Below are 20,736 nucleotides of genomic sequence, written 5' to 3'. Positions count from 1 at the left end.
GCGGCCCCGCCCCCTCGTGCCCCCATTTGCCGCTCCCTCCCGCCTCCCGCCTCCCAGCTGCTCCTCCCTCCCCCCTCCCTTCTTAATGGCTGGCGCTGCGCATCGCGAGTGAGCGACCTCTGACCTGTTTTAGGTCTAGAGCTCGCCCCCCACGTCCACAGCACCACCCTGCTGTCTCATGCCCTTGACCCCCGCCCACGCTGCTGCTAGCGTATTTGAGGCCCTGGTAAGCCTCACTAGACCCTTGTGCCGCTTTTTTGCCGTTCTGTAAGTGTTTTTCCACTTTTTTCAGTGCCTTGCCTCCTTGCGCTCTGGCCCCCAGTGTGCCCCTTCTGATCGCGGTACCCCGATTGTATTTGTGCATTCATTGTATATTGTGACTATTTTTTACTTTTTGCCCTACTGGTGTGCCTTGCTTTTTTCTGGTTTTCTCGCCCCTTGGGCGCTCCCCCTTGCCGATCTCTCCTTGCCGCTGCCTCCCTGCGGCCCGCTCCCCTCGCCCCCCATTTGCCGCTCCCTCCCGCCTCCCGCCTCCCAGCTGCTCCTCCCTCCCCACTCCCTTCTTAATGGCTGGCACTGCGCGTCGCGAGTGAGCGACCTCTGACCTGTTTGAGGTCTAGAGCTCACCTCCCACGTCCGCAGCACCACCCTGCTGTCTCGTGCTCTTGACCCCCGCCCACGCTGCTGCTAGCGTGTTCGAGGCCCTGGTAAGCCTCACTAGACCCTTGGGCCGCTTTTTCGCCGTTCTGTAAGTGTTTTTCCACTTTTTTCAGCGCCTTGCCTCCTTGCGCTCTTGCCCCCAGTGTGCCCCTTCTGATCGCTGTACCCCGATTGTATTTGTGCATTCATTGTATATTGTGACTGTTTTTAACTTTTTGCCTTACTGTTGTGCCTTGGTTTTTTCTGGTTTTCTCGCCCCTTGGGCGCTCCCCCTTGCCGATCTCTCCTTGCCGCTGCCTCCCTGCGGCCCCGCCCCCCTCGCCCCCCATTTGCCGCTCCCTCCCGCCTCCAGCCTCCCACCTGCTCCTCCCTCCCCCCTCCCTTCTTAATGGCTGGCGCTGCGCGTCGCGAGTGAGCGACCTCTGACCTGTTTTAGGTCTAGAGCTCGCCCCTCACGTCCGCAGCACCACCCTGCTGTCTCGTGCCCTTGACCCCCACCCACGCTGCTGCTAGCGTGTCCGAGGCCCTGGTAAGCCTCACTAGACCCTTGTGCCGCTTTTTCACCGTTCTGTAAGTATTTTTCCACTTTTTTCAGCGCCTTGCCTCCTTGCGCTCTTGCCCCCAGTGTGCCCCTTCTGATCGCTGTACCCCGATTGTATTTGTGCATTCATTGTATATTGTGACTGTTTTTAACTTTTTGCCTTACTGTTGTGCCTTGCTTTTTTCTGGTTTTCTCGCCCCTTGGGCGCTCCCCCTTGCCGATCTTTCCTTGCCGCTGCCTCCATGCGGCCCACCCGCCTCGTGCCCCCATTTGCCGCTCCCTCCCGCCTCCCGCCTCCCAGCTGCTTCTCCCTCCTCCCTCCCCCCTCCCTTCTTAATGGCTGGCGCTGCGCGTCGCAAGTGAGCGACCTCTGACCTGTTTTAGGTCTAGAGCTCGCCCCCCACGTCCGCAGCACCACCCTCCTGTCTCGTGCCCTTGACCCCCGCCCACGCTGCTGCTAGCGTGTTCGAGGCCCTGGTAAGCCTCACTAGACCCTTGTGCCGCTTTTTCGCCGTTCTGTGAGTGTTTTTCCACTTTTTTCAGCGCCTTGCCTCCTTGCGCTCTTGCCCCCAGTGTGCCCCTTCTGATCGCTGTACCCCGATTGTATTTGTGCATTCATTGTATATTGTGACTGTTTTTAACTTTTTGCCTTGCTGTTGTGCCTTGCTTTTTTCTGGTTTTCTCGCCCCTTGGGCGCTCCCCCTTGCCGATCTCTCCTTGCCGCTGCCTCCCTGTGGCCCCGCCCCCCTCGCGCCCCCATTTGCCGCTCCCTCCCGCCTCCCGCCTCCCAGCTGCTCCTCCCTCCCCCCTCCCTTCTTAATGGCTGGCGCTGCGCGTCGCGAGTGAGCGACCTCTGACCTGTTTTAGGTCTAGAGCTCGCCACCCACGTCCGCAGCACCACCCTGCTGTCTCGTGCCCTTGACCCCCGCCCACGCTGCTGCTAGCGTGTTCGAGGCGCTGGTAAGCCTCACTAGACCCTTGTGCCGCTTTTTCGCCGTTCTCTAAGTGTTTTTCCACTTTTTTCAGCGCCTTGCCTCCTTGCGCTCTTGCCCCCAGTGTGCCCCTTCTGATCGCTGTACCCGGATTGTGTTTGTGCATTCATTGTATATTGTGACTGTTTTTAACTTTTTGCCTTACTGTTGTGCCTTGCTTTTTTCTGGTTTTCTCGCCCCTTGGGCGCTCCCCCTTGCCGATCTCTCCTTGCCGCTGCCTCCCTGCGGCCCCGCCCCCCTCGCGCCCCCATTTGCCGCTCCCTCCCGCCTCCCGCCTCCCAGCTGCTCCTCCCTCCCCCCTCCCTTCTTAATGGCTGGCGCTGCGCGTCGCGAGTGAGCGACCTCTGACCTGTTTTAGGTCTAGAGCTCGCCCCCCACGTCCGCAGCACCACCCTGCTGTCTCGTGCCCTTGCCCCCCCCCCCCATGCTGCTGCTAGCGTGTTCGAGGCCCTGGTAAGCCTCACTAGACCCTTGTGCCGCTTTTTTGCCGTTCTCTAAGTGTTTTTCCACTTTTTTCAGCGCCTTGCCTCCTTGCGCTCTTGCCCCCAGTGTGCCCCTTCTGATCGCTGTACCCCGATTGTATTTGTGCATTCATTGTATATTGTGACTGTTTTTAACTTTTTGCCTTACTGTTGTGCCTTGCTTTTTTCTGGTTTTCTCGCCCCTTTGGCGCTCCCCCTTGCCGATCTCTCCTTGCCGCTGCCTCCCTGCGGCCCCGCCCCCCTCGCGCCGCCATTTGCCGCTCCCTCCCGCCTCCCGCCTCCCAGCTGCTCCTCCCTCCCCCCTCCCTTCTTAATGGCTGGCGCTGCGCATCGCGAGTGAGCGACCTCTGACCTGTTTTAGGTCTAGAGCTCGCCCCCCACGTCCACAGCACCACCCTGCTGTCTCATGCCCTTGACCCCCGCCCACGCTGCTGCTAGCGTGTTTGAGGCCCTGGTAAGCCTCACTAGACACTTGTGCTGCTTTTTCGCCGTTCTGTAAGTGTTTTTCCACTTTTTTCAGCGCCTTGCCTCCTTGCGCTCTGGCCCCCAGTGTGCCCCTTCTGATCGCTGTACCCCGATTGTATTTGTTCATTCATTGTATATTGTGACTGTTTTTAACTTTTTGCCTTACTGTTGTGCCTTGCTTTTTTCTGGTTTTCTAGCCCCTTGGGCGCTCCCCCTTGCTGATCTCTCCTTGCCGCTGCCTCCCTGCGGCCCTGCCCCCCTCGCGCCCCCATTTGCCGCTCCCTCCCGCCTCCCAGCTGCTCCTCCCTCCCCCCTCCCTTCTTAATGGCTGGCGCTGCGCGTCGCGAGTGAGCGACCTCTGACCTGTTTTAGGTCTAGAGCTCGCCCCCCACGTCCGCAGCACCACCCTGCTGTCTCGTGCCCTTGACCCCCACTCACGCTGCTGCTAGCGTGTTCGAGGCCCTGGTAAGCCTCACTAGACCCTTGTGCCGCTTTTTCGCCGTTCTGTAAGTGTTTTTCCACTTTTTTCAGCACCTTGCCTCCTTGCGCTCTTGCCCCCAGTGTGCCCCTTCTGATCGCTGTACCCCGATTGTATTTGTGCATTCATTGTATATTGTGACTGTTTTTAACTTTTTGCCTTACTGTTGTGCCTTGCTTTTTTCTGGTTTTCTCGCCCCTTGGGCGCTCCCCCTTGTCGATCTCTCCTTGCCGCTGCCTCCCTGCGGCCCCGCCCCCCTCACGCCGCCATTTGCCGCTCCCTCCCGCCTCCCGCCTCCCAGCTGCTCCTCCCTCCCCCCTCCCTTCTTAATGGCTGGCCCTGCGCGTCGCGAGTGAGCGACCTCTGACCTGTTTTAGGTCTAGAGCTCGCCCCCCACGTCCGCAGCACCACCCTGCTGTCTCGTGCCCTTGACCCCCGCCCACGCTGCTGTTAGCGTGTTCGAGGCCCTGGTAAGCCTCACTAGACCCTTGTTCCGCTTTTTCGCCGTTCTCTAAGTCTTTTTCCACTTTTTTCAGCGCCTTGCCTCCTTGCGCTCTTGCCCCCAGTGTGCCCCTTCTGATCGCTGTACCCCGATTGTATTTGTGCATTCATTGTATATTGTGACTGTTTTTAACTTTTTGCCTTACTGTTGTGCCTTGCTTTTTTCTGGTTTTCTCGCCCCTTGGGCGCTCCCCCTTGCCGATCTCTCCTTGCCGCTGCCTCCCTGCGGCCCCGCCGCTCTCGCGCCCCCATTTGCCGCTCCCTCCCGCCTCCCGCCTCCCAGCTGCTCCTCCCTCCCCCTCCCTTCTTAATGGCTGGCGCTGGAGGCGTGCCAGAGGCAAGCCCGTCTGCGCCCGTCCGCACCTGGACCGCGCCCAGCGCCACCCCCCCTGGTCCGCACGCCCCCCGCACCACCAGCCTTCGCTACTCGGCCAGCGAACTCCTCGCCCTTAACCCTGGCTCCTCCACAGCCTGCTTCCAGGCCACTCCGAAGCACACCAAAGGACCTTTCTCCTGCCGCACCTGCAACTTCACCTGCAACAGAACAACGAAGCCTGCAACAACCAACACCAAACACCTGCACTGCATCCTCCTCAACACACGCTCCGCACGAAAGCACGCCATAGAGCTCTGGGACCTGCTCAACTCCACCGCCCCAGACGTAGCCTTCCTGACCGAAACCTGGTGGAACGACTCCTCTGCCCCAGACATCGCCATCGCCATCCCGGATGGCTACAAGATCACCAGAAGAGATCGCACCACCGGAATCGGAGGAGGAATAGCCATCGTCCACAAATCTACCCTCAAGATCCACACCCACACGGACGACACCCTCAAGACAGCGGAACACCTTCACTTCCAGATCCACACGGACCCCAACACTACCCTCAGAGGAACCCTCATCTACCGACCTCCAGGACCAAGAGCCCCCTTCAGTGACACCATCTCCGACCTCGCAAGCACCCACACCCTCGCCTCAACGGACTACATCCTCCTTGGAGACCTCAACTTCCACCTGGAGAACAACAACGACGCCAACACCGCATCACTGACCACCAACCTCTCCAACCTCGGACTCAGACAACTGGTCAACACACCCACCCACATCGCAGGTCACACCCTAGACCCACTCTTCACTGCAAGCAACCACATCTCATTCAGCCACACCACCGAACTCCACTGGACCGACCACCACTGCGTCCACTTCACATTCAAGAAAAACACCGAACACCACCGCCCCCCACTACCGCCACACCGCCGCTGGGGAAAAGTCACCGAAGACCAACTAAACAGCACCCTCTCCAAGAACCCACCGCCCGACCCCACCGACCGGGACTCCGCCGCCATAAACCTCCAACAGTGGATCCTCAACTGCGCCAACACCCTCGCACCACTCAAGAGGCCCACCGTCAACCAAGAAAAGAAAAAAGCAGCCTGGTTCACAGACGAACTGATCACCTCCAAACGCACCTGCCAGAAACTCAAGAAAAAATGGCTTCTTGAGCGCACACCCGACAGCCTAGCAACCCACAAGGAAGCCACCCGCAAGCACCACCAACTTATCCGACTCACCAAACGCTCCCACTTCACTGAACGCCTAAACAACAACGCACACGACAGGAAGGAACTCTTCTGCATCGTGAAGGAGCTCTCCAACCCCAATGCCAACGTCAACGACGTCCCACCATCCCAGAAACTCTGCGACGCACTCTCCACCTTTTTCTACCAGAAAATCGCCGCCATCCACGCCAGCCTCAACACCACTCCTCTGCCAGACCCCACCCCCGACAACTCCTCCCATGCCGACCACCTCACAAACTGGACCCACGTAGATGACGCCGAAACCCGAAAGACCATGAACTCCATCCACTCAGGATCCCCCTCAGACCCCTGCCCACACCACGTCTACAACAAAGCCGACTCCACCATCGCCCCCCAACTTCGTAAGATCATCAACCTATCCTTCGACACCGCAACCTTTCCGGACAGCTGAAAGCACGCCGATATCCAAGCCCTCCTCAAAAAACCCAAGGCTGACCTCAACGATCTCAAAAACTTCCGCCCGATCTCCCTCCTCCCCTTCCCAGCGAAGGTCATCGAGAAGATCGTCAACGCACAGCTCACCCACTACCTCGAAGACAACTCCATCCTGGACCCCTCCCAATCCGGATTCAGGCGCAATCACAGCACCGAGACCGCACTCCTCGCTGCCACAGACGACATCAGACAACAAATGGACAACGGCGAAACTTCAGCCCTCATCCTGCTAGACCTATCCGCCGCCTTCGATACGGTCTGCCACCGCACCCTACTAACTCGTCTCCACGAAGTCGGAATTCAAGACAAAGCCCTCAACTGGATCTCCTCTTTTCTCTCCGGCAGAACCCAGAGAGTCTGGCTCTCACCCTTCCGCTCCGAAGCCACCAACCTCATCTGCGGCGTCCCCCAAGGCTCCTCGCTAAGCCCGACGCTGTTCAACGTCTACATGGCACCCCTCGCACAACTGGCCCGTCAGCACAACCTCAGCATCCTCTCCTACGCCGACGACACCCAGCTCATCCTCTCCCTTACTAAAGACCCACACACCGCAAAAGCCAACCTCCACGAGGGACTGAAATCCATTGCCGAATGGATGAGAAACAGCTGCCTGAAATTAAACTCTGATAAAACAGAAGTCCTCATCCTCGGACGCTCCCCCTCGGCCTGGGACGACTCCTGGTGGCCCACTGCGCTGGGACCCCCACCCACTCCAGCCAACCACGCATGCAACCTCGGCTTCATCCTCGACTCCGCTCTCACCATGTCCAAACAGGTCAACGCAGTCTCCTCCTCATGCTTCAACACCCAGTGCATGCTCCGTAGAATCTACAAGTGGATCCCGACGGAAACCAGAAAAACGGTGACCCAAGCCCTCGTCAGTAGCAGACTCGACTACGGCAACGGACTCTACACAGGAATCCCAGCAAAAGACATCCAACGACTCCAACGCATCCAGAACGCATCTGCCCGCCTGATCCTCGGCATACCCCGCCGATGCCACATCTCCCACCACCTGAAGGACCTCCACTGGCTCCCCGTGGACAAGAGGATCACCTTTAAACTTCTCACCCACGCGCACAAAGCACTACACGACACCGGACCCGCCTACCTGAACAACAGACTCAACTTCTACGTCCCCTACCGCCAACTCCGCTCTGCCAACCTCGCCCTCGCTATCGTTCCCCGAATCCAACGCAAGACCTCCGGCGGCAGATCCTTCTCCTACCTCGCCGCCAAGACCTGGAACTCACTCCCGACCTCCCTGCACCAGACCCAGGACCTCCTCACCTTCAGGAGACTCCTCAAGACATGGCTCTTCGACCGATAGCAGCTGCCCCCCCGCGCCTTGAAACCCTAACGGGTACATAGCGTGCTTTATAAATTGATTGATTGATTGATTGATTGATGGATATGTCAGACTCTGCTCATGTACTATGTGATGATATTTATATGAACATTTCTTTGAAAGAATATAGTAAAACAATAATAGATAAGCAGGGAGTTGAGCGGTAAAGTAGAGGATGGCATCCAAGAGAGTCTACGTAAGTTCATATAAAGGTAAATAAGTGAGGTATTTGTATGATGCAATGAGAGTATGTAGGAGGAGAGAGAGTCAGTCACATTAAAGCACATCAGGTTGCTCATTAGTAAAGTATTTGATTGATAACATACAGAGACTTATTCAATGCACCAGTATGAATCACTACCACTCGTAAGACTGATGATATAACGAGAGTAGAAAACACATGTTCTGTATGAGTGTAGTAGTGATCCCAAACATCGTACCACCCAAGAACTCACCGTCATAACTCCAGAATGAAGAATTAGTCTAAAAGGGCCACCCTTGAGCTGCGAACATTGCCAAAGTACAGTAGAATACTAATAAATATCTCTTTCACAGCAGTACTTAAGTATAAAGTCGATGCTTAAGCCAAGCGTAGGAATGGAGAGAAAAAAAGGAAAAGTAAACATGAGAAAAAACACAAAATGGCGGCCATTTGCATCTGACAGGACTTCACCAATTTAACTTCATGAGAGAAGATAAACACAAAAAAGCCATCTAGAGTAATCAAAATGAGGCCACAGCAACACAAAACATAAGGAAAGTCCGTAATAAAAGTGCGTACAGCACAAGATTTAGGGCTTTAAAAATCAATGAAACCTTCGTGCTGTTCCGGAGCTCAGCAGACTGCTGCCATCTTGAACGGCGCGGAAGCCACACCCCGTTGAAGTGTGTCTCTGAAATGGAGAATAGTTTCCATCTTGAAATGACGATAAATTATGGAGTGAATGAACTCTTTGAGGTTTATTACAGGTCTCATTTTCTTGTTTTTCTTCTGATCTAAGAAGAGGGAACTGAAGAAACATGAAAAATTTGGGTAAGTGACTTGAATCGCTTGTTTGGCCAAAAGAGATTCTATTTCTGAGGAAACAAGGTTGGACATTTCCATGGAAAACTTTGGTGGAGAAGGAAATTCTGTTTGTATAGGGGTCGAATAGAATTTGATCATGTAACCCTGTACTGTACTTAAGACCCATGCATCTAGCATTAATGTTTGTCATTTTGGAAGAAACAAATGAAGATGGCTTCCTACTGAAGGAGGGCCAAAAGCAGGACTTACTTGTTTGTGGATGGAATCTGGAACTCCTCTGTTCCCGACCACGGAAACCTTGACCACGTTGAGGATAGAATTGGGGCTTGTATTCTTGTGAGGAAGAGTTGTATGAAGAGTTGAAGGAGCCTCTGGATCACTGGTGTTGCATGATGCGGGCGGTAATGCGGCTCTTGCCTCTACCGGCCCTGGCACAAACCTTATGTGTAAAGACTTTTTTAAGTGAATGTTGGGCATTGTCCAAAGAGTAGTTACATATTTACCCAGTTCCTTTATAAAGGAATGCCCAAAAAGAATACCATCTGCTTTTAAACCTTGATCCATGGCACTAGGTTTGTGAGCTTTGGATCTAATTTTAACAAGAGACCCTTCTTGCTCTTACGGGTAATGGACGAACTGGCGTTACCTAGTAAAAAAAAAGCTCTTTGTACCCAGAGGGACAAAGTTTCTGGATCAATAGGGGAATCTTCGAGCCTAGCCGCCTCCACTAAAAATGCGAGCAAGGGGTCCAATAATGTCCAGTAATTTATCTTGACAAGTGGACCATGCCTTGTCCACTCCTTTACGTGGATCCTTTCCAAATTTAGAGGAAAAAAGTTACCATTAAAGGATCTATGGTAGGGGTAAGAGAGATTTTAGAAGGTAAGGAGGGATGAGGACATTCACATTTAAGGTTGGCCCTGGTCGCTTTATCCAGGGGCAACTGGAGTAAAGAGGCTATGTACTCACAGACATGGTCTGTCGGAAACCATTCAGTAGAATTAGGGTGGTGGATTAATGAGGGATCAAACATTGGTGCACCCTCAGAGTTCACAACTGTAACCGCTGCAAATGGATCGTTGGCAACGGGCAAAATCTTTGCCTTCTTAGAAGGAATCACCGAGAGGGAAGCAATGTCACCAGCATCACCAATGTCTGACTCCAAATCATACATTTCATCATCAATGTCGCCAATGTGAGAAATGAGAATGGGAGATGACGTGGTAGCAGTATGTTTGGTTTTCGATTTACATTTAGCTGCAGTCAAAATAACCTTATCACCGGAGGTCCTTCTATTTGTATTATTATTCCCCTCAAAATAAGGAGGCCTGTGAGGAACTGCGTCCTCTGTCAAGTGTGAGAGAACCTCACTGTCCAATTGTGCAGTTTCTTTATTTTGCGAGGGTTTAGAATAGGATGGTACAGGATAACCCATCGCTTTGCGCCTTCTGCATTTCCCCGCAGAATGGGCCAAAATAGATGTACAAACCAGGTTAATGACCAAGCTTTCAAGATTTTTGTAATTTGTTTCCATAGAGGCTGCCACAGCCTGTGCCACAGAAGACTGAATAAAGTCATTTATGTTGTCATTAATGATTTCCTGACTTCCTCCTCCAGAATGCAACTTTTATTGCTCCTTTCAATGACCAAATTGCAGTTTATTGAAAATTTAGCTTGTAAAGGGTTAAAATGAAACGAACTGAGAGGAGTGTCCGGAGGGCATGTACAAAGAAATAAGGAAACACCCTGGAGGCGAAAAGGGGCGTGTGAGGCAACCCTAGAGGCCAGACAACACCGAGTCCCCGCCTGTGGATGGTAACGCAAAGCGAACACTCACGGAAACAATCCCTGCCAGGACACAGTCGGAAACCCTCACCAAAGCAGGACAGACTAAACGCAGAGAGCAGTTGACACGCTATAGAGAGTGAGCATTATGAAGCAGAAGTAGCTGACTGCAACATAAAATGTCAGTGCGCTGCCTCTCGCGTCGTGCATGCTATTAAGACAAGCATGCGAACATAATGTGGCAAAGTGACGACTGGGAATTTGCTATAAAGGATAGAAACACATAGCGAACTTCTATCACACTCATGCAAAATCTTTAAATACATTAACCAAAATGTTATGACAGTTTTCATACAGCAATAAAGAAAAGTATAATACTTATCTTGACTGCAAGCAGCAAGAACAGAGGGCTGTTAGCAGTCAAGTTAGGTGATATACTCATGTTAGTCACGCTATTGGTCCGTGTGAAGCTGACGTTTTTTCCTCCCACTGGCTATTTTCGTTCAGCCTTCAGGAGTGTTGATTATCGTGTTATCTTGACTGCTGCTGTTAAAATGAAGGCAAGATTAGAAGGCATAATATGAGGCACCGGTCTTGCCATAAAATTGATTGGTGAGCATGTTTGAGCCAACACTTCTTATCCATTGGGAATCCCTTGGTGGAACATTTATACATGTTGTTTCAGAGAGGAATCAATGGCTTACCTAAAAGGTGAAAAATATGATGAAAAATATGAATGCCAAACTATGGAGACAGCCTGGTTCTTTGTAGTTTTCTATGTTTTTGAAAAATACCTACGCCCATGGTGCCACGCATGTCTCCTGTGACAGTACTACTCTGATAAACTTAATAATTTGCTTCATCAGTTCCTGCTGAGCTATTCCTTGATTAGCTGAGAGATTTTCTTACCGTTACAAAAAGCACATTTACAATTGAAGTGGTTTATAATGGCGACGTTCCCACTGTTGTATGTGTAGAGGAGGGGCTGTGAGGCCTTGCTGGGAGCCCGTTTACGCTTTCTACTCAACCCCCACCCGTCCCCCCCCCCCCCCCCCCCCCCCCACTAACGCCCGGGATTGGCGGAGCTAATCTGCGTTTCATTCTTCTGAAGGAACCTTAGTTTTAATTTTGAGCGCTATCGTCGGTTCTATGTGATTATTTCAGTCTTTGCTGCGTGAAATATACTGAGATATTTTTTGCTCACACCATATGGTCAACATACTGCGCCTGCTTATTTTACCACGTAAAATCTGTGTGTTATTTCTACAAAGCAATGTGTGCTTCATTGATCCTGTACTCCGTGATGATATAGTAGGCGTATTTCTTCGAAATCAACTCCATGGCGCAGACAAAATGTGGCCAAAGGGCGAGATTTTAAATCTTGGACCCTCCGGTTTGTTACTGTGCTTTGGAAGGGTTTGCTGTGATAAAGAAAAAAAGAAATCATACGAAAAAAACAAACACTTAAGCAGTATGATTTAGGTTCTGTTTAAGTAAATGAACACCTAAGGTTTCAATAGAAATCAGAAGTTAAAGCTGGCAGTCAACCTGGAATACAGAGAAAAATACAGACTTTTTTCAGTCATTTCACTTTGGTAAGTAGGTGCTTTAGTGCCATCTGGTGTGTATTCTTAGTACTGCAGGTACCACTGCCCTTCTCGGAGTAATTTTGCTAAGAGGAATATCAAAGCTAGACAATTCTTTTTTGTGTAGAAAAATCCGATAAACGGGGAATCTCGAGAATGTGATATCTTTAAAAGGCATATTTTTATTACTGTCTTTCAAAAATAGAAATGCTCCTTTCTCGAGCATTTAAACTGCAGTTCCAACCTCGGAGACATGTTCACAGAATTCGGGCATTAACCTGAGTTGATGCCGGGTAGCTAGCTTCATTTGTGTTAGGACGCATTTTGAGTAAAAAGAGCCTGAAATACTAAAAATCCTAATCCAGTGATCACATCGCCCACAATAATCCACCGGAAATGAACGCTTAGCTCACCAGGTACTGAATGTACAGAGCCATCCGGCCTCTCCTATAATTTGTATCCTGTTCCGCACATCCGGGCGGAGCGCGGAACAGAGCCTATAAATAAAGAGGGGGCTGCACTGACGCAGTTCTTCCCCAGTACCCCACACAAGTGTCTGAGTGTTACTTCAGCGCAGCTCATAGGCCCCACGTCTACACTTGCGACGCCTGGGCCCATGAACCCTGTGCCGTGCAGGAGTGAAAAGAAGACGAGTTCGGAGCCCACCCGAAGGCGCCTGTGACGACCGGCGACCCCGCCCACCCTGACCCAGACGTAGGAGAAGAAACGTGTGCGTGGCTTACCGGAGCGGGTCCGCCGCACCACTGGTGGAGGCCGCTGTGCGCTCACTGGGTCACCGCCCATCTGCACCCGGCACGCGATGGTCGGCATTGTGGGGGTCGCTCACGCGGACCCAGGAACAAGGAGGTGGCCCTACCTTGGACGGTGAGTCTGCTTCAGCGCTCCCGTCCGAGGCCTGCGTATACCACGTGGGAGGCAGAACAGACGCGTGCTCTCGGTTGCTGGGAGACGGCAACGCGAGCACACGGCCGCACTCCCCGAGCGAGGGGTGCGCTGATTTGTTTAGAGCGCCTGAATCCCGGAGCGGAAGAGCTCCCTGAAAAGAAAGAAAAAAAAAGATAAAAAAATAACTAGAGAGACACAGCAAAGATTTAGACCCCACTGCCACACCATAAGAAAACTGAGGAAAAGAGAAGCCGCAACCATAAAGAGTAGTGAAAAGGGGCATTACAATACAGTGTAGAGAAAAAAAAAAAATGGGTGGAGACGAGCTGCAAGAGTTATTTGATTCACTCCCATACACAGGTGATAGGTCAGATTTTGACGCTGCAGTCCTAGCATTGAACAGACATTTTGACCCACAACTAAATTCAGACTACGAACGTTTCAAGCTTCGCCAAGCTCAACAAACTGATGTCGAGTCAATGGACATGTTTTACGCGCGGTTGAGAAAGCTAGCAAGTTCGTACGTAGGGCTTAATCAGCAAGAGGAGATTAGAGCCCAGATCATCCAAGGGTGCCGGAATCAACGCCCTGCGGAAACTCATCTTACGCCAGCAAGGCATCTCTCTTGACGACATACTGGTCCTGGCACGATCACACGAACTGTCGGCGGTGCGGGCGGATGCCATGGCAGCGGTGAGGGGTCAATCGATGGCAGCCTCGTCCAACACACGTCCACTTCAAGTAAAGGAAGAGCAGATAGAGGCCATTCACGCTCGTCCACCGTCTGGACGCAGGCCGAACTCTTTCAGGTCCAGTGAACGCACCTGCGGCAGCTGCGGGTATGAACGCAGGACAACATCAGGATGCCCGGCAAAAGGGAAAACGTGTAACCGGTGTGGCAAGAACAACCATTTTGCTAAGGTGTGCAGGTCAGGACGAAACAGGCCAGTAGATCAGACGGGAAAAGATGCCAAAGTCAGGAGTGTGAGTAAAGGCAATGATGATTCTAGGGAAAGTACAACTCAAGGGATGCCCGTCTTTGAAGAAGATGAAGACGAAGACATCTTTATAATCTCGTTCACCAGTGCGAGACAACAAAAGAAGCGACTGCCACCAATGAGCAACATACAAGTCAACGGCATGTCAGCAACAGTACTCATCGATACAGGGGCATCCGTTAATGTAATGGATGACACCCTGTTCCGACAGTTGGTCCCGACACCATTTCTTACCCTAACTACCACTAAAATATACAATTACGGAGGTCGAGAGCCACTGCCGCTGAAAGGCACGATAGAAGTGTCTGTGGCTAGTGGAAGTGTTTCAACGCAAGCAAAATTTTATGTGGTAACAGGAGACCGAGGTACACTGTTGGGGTTTCACACTGCGGAGGAGCTGGAACTGGTGTTCTTTGCACAACAAATATACGAGTCACATGTCGAACAGCTGGTTGGGGAGTTTCCGCAGCTATTTGAAGGGCTGGGACGGTTAAAAGGCAAACAAGTCAAACTTCACATAGACCCAAGCGTCCCGCCAGTTGCTTTGAGACATCGGCGTGTGCCGTTCCATTTATGACCTGCAGTGGAAAAAGAGTTGCAGTTACTCGAAAGTCAAGGAGTAATTGAAAAGGTAGAAGGGCCAACACCGTGGGTTTCACCTCTGGTAATAGCGCCGAAACCTAAGCAACCTGGTGCTATTCGTCTGTGTGTCGACATGCGCATACCCAACAAAGCCATCAAGAGAGAGAGACACATAACACCTACCATGGACGATATCATAGCAGACCTGAATGGAGCACAGTGTTTTTCAAAATTGGACCTGAATGCTGGGTATCATCAGCTACAATTGGATCCAGAGAGTAGGAACATCACCACATTCTCAACGCATGTGGGGCTCCGGCGGTACAAGAGGTTGAGCTTTGGGGTGTCCTCGGCTGCAGAGGTTTTCCAGAATGCCATTCGAGAGTCTTTGTCCGGGTTACCAGGGGTGATAAATCTAAGTGATGACATCCTCATACACTCTAAGACAAGAGACGAACACCATCACCACTTGAGAGCTACTTTACAGAGGCTAGCAGAGGCAGGGCTGACGCTCCACAGAATTTTTTTTGCGTTTTATCAAACGTCGGTGGAGTTTTTTGGTTATGTGTTCTCCAAAGAAGGTTTTCAAGTAGACCCACGGAAAGCCGACGCCATTCGGCAAGCCATGGTTCCGAAGAATCCCACGGAAGTGAGAAGTTTCCTAAGCATGGCCACCTATTGCGGAAGGTTCATTCCACAGCTTGCTACTATGGCAGAACCACTCCAACAAATCACGAAAGGAGTACAGAGGTGGGAATGGAGCCCGGCTGCAGACAAAGCATTCACAGACATCGAAGCAGCGCTATTAGATAAATCCACCATGGCGTACTTTAATCCCCACCGACGGACGGAGGTCGTGGTCGATGCCAGCCCCGTAGGCCTCGGTGCCGTTCTTCTCCAGGAACAGAATCATCAGGAGTGGGTTCGGGTTGCATATGCCAGCAGGGCGTTGTCTGCAGTTGAGACCAGATATGCACAGATTGAGCGAGAAGCGTTAGCTATTCGATGGGCGTGCAGACATTTTCATTTGTACTTATATGGACAAGAATTTCAAGTGGTAACTGACCACAAGCCTTTAGTGTCTCTGTTTGCTGGAGGCCTGCGTCTGGCGCCTCCACGAATAGAGAGGTGGGCTGTTTTGCTTCAGCCCTATCGATTTACTGTGGTCTATCGACCAAGGGTAAACAACCCAGCTGATTACTTGTCTCGTCACCCGTCTCCAATAATGTCCGATGAATACCAGGAACAGGATGAAGAGAGCACGGAAGTGTTCGTGAACATGGTTGTGCAGTCGGCATGTCCTAATGCCCTTGGGATAGTCGACATTATGGATGCCACCAAAACAGATGTGGTATTGAATCAAGTCAGGGAAGCCTTAGAGCACAGACAATGGAAACATTTCCTGGAAAAGACGAAAGTATCCAATCTGGAACACAAGGAGATGATGCAGGGAATGTGGAGAGTGCGAGACGAGCTCTCTGCGGATGATCAGGGGCTGATTCTTCGGGGAAGGAGAATTGTACTGCCTTGGAGTCTGTGGGCCCGAATGGTGGAGTTGGCCCATCAGGGTCATCAGGGTGCTGCCAAGACCAAAGCCAGGTTGCGTGCGAAAGTGTGGTTCCCTGGCATGGACGGTCAGGTTGATGAGCTGGTGGGGAAGTGTCATTCATGCATTATCACATCTGGAGAGCCACCTAGCTGCCCAATCATCACGGAACCAGCTAGTCAGAAGCCGTGGATGAAAGTGAGCATGGACTTTGGCAGCTTCCCAGACGGGAGGTTGACAGTCGTCCTTATGGACTCATATACGAAGTTTCCGGTTGTTGAAGTCGTGTCCTCGACCTCGTTTGAGAATGTACGGCCCGTACTTCAAAAGACATTCGCCATGTTTGGACTCCCGGACGAGGTCAGGACTGACAACGGGCCTCCGTTCCATGGACAAGAGTTTAGGTCTTATCTGGATGGTCTGGCCACACGTCATCGTAAGGTCATGCCTTATTGGCCTCAGGCCAATGGTGATGTTGAAAGGTTCATGCGAACTCTAAACAGAGCTCTACAGATAGGCGTGGAACAGAGAGAAGATGGAGAAAAATGTTTGCAGCAGTTCCTTAGTGCTTATCGCCAGACCCCGCACAGCACCACTGGGTGTGCCCCGGCAGCGTTGATGTTTAGAGCTCCACCAAGAGATTGTATCCCGGCTGGTCCTCACTGGGTGGCCCCAGAACTAGATGTCCAAGCTACCCAGCGCCGTCGAGAACTTAATAACCAAAAAGCTACGGAGAAACGGCGAAGTAGGTTTAGAGATTTTCAAGAAAGTGATCTGGTGGTAGTCAAAAGTCGTCGGCCAGGAGGAAAGTTTCAAACAACTTTTGAACCTGAACCATGGCAGATCATTGGTGTAAAAGGTGCCATGGTAACAGCAGCTCGAGGAAGGCAGAGTCACCAGGAATATGTCACACTTCAGGAGAGCGGGAGTCTCAGCCCAGTCTGGGGAAAATGGAGAGATCGATGAAGAATCTGGTGTCCTCCCGAATGATATTGGAAGAGCTGAAGGTGGTACGGCATCCGTCCCAGGTGTGCAGAGCTCATCGGCGAAGGAGGGCGAGCCTGAAGGGTTGCCTCACAGAGGTGGAAGGTATCATCTGCGGCCCAATCCCATGCCGAACAGTCAACTCAAAGACTTTGTTTGTCATCTATACTAGTCACAGGTGAAATCCTGGCGTCAGCGTCCGGCGACGGCACCCCGGGGTGTTGCAAAGTGGAATTCTAAAAGTTGCTTCCAGGATTTGAAGGGAACTGCTGCCCTTTTTCTGCGTTACTATTTCTTTTGTTTTGTTTGAGTCGCAGGTTCTCCATTGTGGACTCATTATTTGGGTTTGGTTAAGTGTGTGTATTTGTTCTACTGGCCCGTGTGAATTAAAACATGGGAGGGATGCAGAGAGCCATCCGGCCTCTCCTATAATTTGTATCCTGTTCCGCGCGTCCGGGCGGAGCGCGGAACAGAGCCTATAAATAAAGAGGGGGCTGCACTGACGCAGTTCTTCCCCAGTACCCCACACAAGTGTCTGCGTGTTACTTCAGCGCAGCTCATAGGCCCCACGTCTACACTGAAATGTGCTAAAAGAGGTTTCAAAAAGGGAAAATCCCTTCTGAAATGGAACCATGTGCACTTATGACGTATCCTGTTAGCCGAACAAAAAATGGCAACCACTGCTGACTATAAAAATAGCTATACACCCTATCAAGGTGTCTGTAATGTGCCACCCGGACTGTTACGGGTGTCTTATTCACCCGGATATGGACCACCACACATCCTCTGGCAGGCTATAAATAAAGGGGTCGTAGACGGCACATGTTCTTTACACCCATACCAGCACTCCTGTGTATGAGTGTCATTCACTGCGGCTCCTCCTTCGCGCAAGCCCCTGTGTGGCCCTCCATGCGGAGAGGGTCCTCTGCATGGCCCCACCACACCTGGCGATGAGGGAAGACCTACCCTGCATGTCCCTTTGTCCAGCACGAACCCACCTCTGCCATACCTTGGTGAGCCTCAGCTACCTACGGCGACCCTGCCTCTGACTCACGGCTCTGACTCAAGGCCTGCGACTTTGCACCGCCACTGAATCCACCCTGCACCACAAGCTTCGACCACCTCCCTCATCAATCTGCCAGAAGCAGGCCGAAGATGCTTGGACACATGTCAATCACCAGGGCATACTGCGCGGTAACTCCGGAGTGCAACTTCCTGCCCTGGGAGCTCGCCAGCCGCATTCCAGCCCACAAGGCCAGCGCAGATAAGTGGAGAGAAGACAGAAACAAACAAAAAGAAAAAAGAGTAAACCTGTTGAAATGCAGATTTGACCACTCGCCTGAACTCAGGCCTATATTCTTCACTGCAACATTCCAAATAAGTGAGCTGTGCTGCCTCACACAAGACCCTTATACCTGCAGCTTTTGCCCTACCCCCACAGCCGCCTCTTGCTTTTGTTACACCATTGGAAAACCATTACTGCATCATATGCTGCAAACACTGCTCCGCCCAGAGACTGCCAGTTTCCGACTCTTCATCCAGCCCACTTGTGGCAGTTCATTATTCCACATTGAAGCCCTACCCACGCTCTGCTGCTGACTCAACTGTCCAGCACCATGGCTAATGATGTAAATGCACATCCCCGGCCTGTGCAACAACAGATCAGGATTCCACACCAACATGTGCTCATTTGGGTCATGCAGCCTTTCAGCGAACTCTCTGACCCAGCCACAGCCGCACCCAGATGGCACATTTGGCTAGAAAGATTGGACATCTATTTTGTTGTGTCCAGAAAAACAGACTGAGTTGTAAACCACTCCTCACTACTTCATCACGTGTGGGAGAAGATTTATAAACTGTCCAAGCACCTTTTCAATAGTGGTGCAGCAAACAACTATGAGGCTGCAGTTTGGGCACTCAAGGCACGGCTAATTAAGGGTTGCAGCAACAAGACACTTAGAGGCCTCATTCTAAGGCAACCTAACATTAGGTTGGATGACATCCTCATGATAGCCAGTCACACGATCTCTTTGCCACGGGGGCCTCTGAAATGGACTTGGCCTCCACTCAAGTACTGAACAAAGACACCCACCATAAGAGTAGAATGCGCTGATGCCTATTTAGTGGGCTCGGTGCTTAAAAGCTCCTCTGGTAATGGTTGCAAATCTGTCAAACCAGTGGCACGTGGCACTCGCCACTAACGTGTGCCCTTCCACTTGTGACCCCTGGTTGAGCACAAACTGAAAAGATTCAAGAGCCAAGGAGTGATCAAAAGTCTCTCAGGACCAAACCCCTGGGTGTCAGTCACAGTGACTGTGGAGAAGCCAAAACAACCAAGCAAAGTACTTTTGTGCATCGACATGCATCTACCCAATAAAGTGATCAAATGAAAAAGACACCTCACACCGACCATGGAGGATATAATTGCTGCTCTCAATGGGGCGCAATGGTCCTCCAAGTTACACCTGACCTCAGGGTACCATCATCTGCTCCTGCCAGAAGGGAGAGTAGATATATCACAACATTCTCAACTAACCTGGGGCTATGTCAGAATTTTGGGACCTCCTCAGCAGCTTAAGTGTTCCAAGATGCAATAAAAGAAACTCAGGGATCCAGGGAGTCATGAATGTCAACAACGATATTTTGATCTTCTCAGCGACAGTGGAAGAACACCACAAACATCTGCATGCCACTCTGAAATGCCTGTGGGAATATGGTGTTACCCTACACATGGAAAAATGCTCCCTCTGCCAAAACTCAATTGAATTCTTTGGCTACATATTCAACCAAATGGCGTGCAAGTGGACCCTAGGACATCACATTCCATGAAACAAGCAACAGCACCCACCACTGTGTCAGGAATTCACAGTTTCCTTGGGATGGCCACATTCTGTGGCAGGTTCATCCCCAGTCTTGCAATGATTGCCGAGCCACTGAGAACACTCATGAAGCCTAGCACCTGCTGAAAATGGGACCAGCCAGAAGAACAGCATTCCAGAAGATTAAGGACACTCTTCTGAGAAAGGCAACAATGGCATATTTTGACCAAAAGAAAAGAACTGAACTACTCATCGAAGCATGCCATGTAGACATTGGCATTGTGCTCACCCAAGAAGATGAACCTGGCAGATGGGCACACCACTGGCATTTGCCAGCAGATCCCTCACCCAGACTGAAATGAGATACACACAAATAGAAAGGGAGGCTTTGGCCATTAAGTGGGCTTGTGCCCACTTCCATCTCTACCTCTGTGGGAGACAGTTCATAGTCTGACCACCAGCCACTGGTACCACTGTTTCGGGACACAGCACTACATCCACCTCGTATAGAGTTTTGGGCTATTCAACTCCAGTACTACAACTTTAACATTATCTATTGACAAGGGCCTAAGAACTCAGCAGACTTCCTCTTACGCCATTGTGCAACAGAAGTGAGAAATGACGATAAAGCTGCAAAGTCATCAGAGGAATACATCCACTTAATGACAAAAAGCGCATTCCTGAGAACAATGAGCCTGAGCGAAATTGAAGAAGCAACAAAGGGTGATGCCCTGCTAATCAACGTAGCAGATGCCCTGCAACAAGGCTCATGGTGAAACTTACTCTGTGGCGCCAATAGCTGGCAAGGGACAGACCTGGAAAACCATCACACAATTATGAAGCATCCAGGATAAGCTCCACGCCACTCCAAATGGCCTCACACTACGAGGTGCCAGTTGGTGATCCTGGACCGTTTACAACAAGGAGTAGCACTTCTAGTCCACGGAGGACATCAAGGCAGGGAGAAAGTAAAGTCACGTCTACAGGCAAAGGTGTGGT

The sequence above is a fragment of the Pleurodeles waltl genome, chromosome 3_1, assembly GCF_031143425.1.
Source record: "Pleurodeles waltl isolate 20211129_DDA chromosome 3_1, aPleWal1.hap1.20221129, whole genome shotgun sequence".
NCBI classification, from domain to species: domain Eukaryota; kingdom Metazoa; phylum Chordata; class Amphibia; order Caudata; family Salamandridae; genus Pleurodeles; species Pleurodeles waltl.
The sequence above is the reverse complement of the archived record's forward strand: the minus strand, read 5'-3'. Positions refer to the sequence as shown.